Source organism: Camelina sativa, chromosome 17, assembly GCF_000633955.1.
Source record: "Camelina sativa cultivar DH55 chromosome 17, Cs, whole genome shotgun sequence".
NCBI lineage: Eukaryota > Viridiplantae > Streptophyta > Magnoliopsida > Brassicales > Brassicaceae > Camelina > Camelina sativa.
Window position 1 is genome coordinate 13,155,675 of NC_025701.1, and position 1,693 is coordinate 13,157,367.

At 36.0% G+C, this 1,693-nt stretch overlaps 1 long non-coding RNA gene across 1 annotated transcript; it reads right to left on the reverse strand.

Annotated features, from left to right (window-relative positions):
• LOC104756997 lies at window positions 832-1,687 on the reverse strand. The gene is made up of 2 exons (XR_762350.1): window positions 1,403-1,687; window positions 832-1,243 (listed from the first exon to the last, which is right to left on the reverse strand). It is a non-coding gene; the product is annotated as an uncharacterized LOC104756997 (long non-coding RNA).

Consider the following 1,693-nt stretch of genomic DNA (forward strand, 5'->3'; position numbering starts at 1 on the left):
CAAAATCGAGCTGTTTTGGTTTTTGTGGGAAAAAAAACAAACTCTGATGATGTCAAAACTTAAAACTTTCGTTCTCCTGAGATTTCAATGTGCTGAAAAAAATTGGAGACCTGAACTGAAGGAGTTAATTTTTTTATTTTTTTTAATAAATTAAATCGTTTTCTCGTGATTATTTTTGGTTTGTTTTTAGAGTTTTGGATCTGAGTCTCTTCTTTCTACAAGCTCGATCGATATCAACTTGATGAATGAAACAGAACCCTTTTGTCACATTATTTGAAGACTAATTCAATAATTTGATATTATCAATTAAAAGTATCTGAGTATCTCATATTTTATCAACCAGGATCAATTGTTTGATTTCATTCTAGTCTTCTAGATTAGTCTAATTTGACAATATTGGATTGATATCAAAAGTAAAAAAAAATTCCCGAACCATGGAACCTAAACCCTCAATGTGATTCTAGCGGACAAGATGAAAAAGTGAAATTTTGTACTTTTTTTTTTAATCTTTATGACCAAATGGCAAATAATCCAGTTATTGGTTTCATCTTGACCTTGTCAAACTGATGACACATTTCCGAAGAAGGACGAATTCAGAAACCTGAAACAAGTCGGCATATTTCAAAACTGTGATCATACTTTTTTTTACTGAAGTCAATACTTGATTACGTCAAAGTTATTGGAACTCTTAAGGTGGGGGTTGTTCACAGCGTTTATGATATAGTCAAAGGGAATAGACAAAATTGACCACAATAAATATAAAGTTGATCCAACGTTTATGATGATCTGCTAAATTTGCCAATCAGTTTTTTTTTTTGCGGACCATCTATATATTCATTCACTCGGAAGTTTTTTCCCCACTGTTTTATAACAATTGAGAAAACGCTAAAACAAAATTTGATATGTTGTTACACTATCAATTTCCCTCGCTAGCTATAGTTTTACAAGCTTCTCCATACAAAAATCTGAAAAATAAAATTGCGAATTTGGTATGAGCATATCTCAAGTCTTGCAAAGTCATTGTCAAACTCGGCTGAGCCACAAGACAAAGTAGACCGCATAGCCATGGAATGGTTAACAGTACGTGTACAGAAAATGCAGTGTTCAGTACCAGCCATTTGTCTCTCTCTTCATTGAACAAACCCAAGTATATGCGAGTTCATCACTGTCTACCTACTTCCGATCTCTCCGCTTCCGTTCTGCTCTCTGCCTCTTCTCCTCTTCCCATTCACGGTCATACATTCTATACCAAGGTCAAGGAAATTGCTAAATCTTGGATTTGGATTTTGCAACTCTGAAGATATCATTTAATGATGCATCATATAAGGGTTTAATTCATGATGCAAACTCAAGCAGAGAGATTATATAAATTGGTAACGGGGCTCTTTTTCTTTAAGGATACGGTTCGGGATCACGGCGAGCCATCTTGCTGGAAGCTTCTTTTCCAACAAGTCTGATGCTTGGCTCTTCAAGATAACCTCCGTGTTGAATCATACTACTGCTCTTTCGCTCTCTGCCTTCGTACGATGATGGTCCCATACCAGTCGATAAAGAGGATTGATGTGGTGGCATGGGAGAATATTCCCCTGGCTCTGCAGATGAAACCTGTTGCTCCCTCTTAAGCTTCCTTCTCTTGGATGCTTCAAAATCCTCTTTCAAAGGGAGGCTTTTTTCTCTTTCTCTTTCTCTTTCT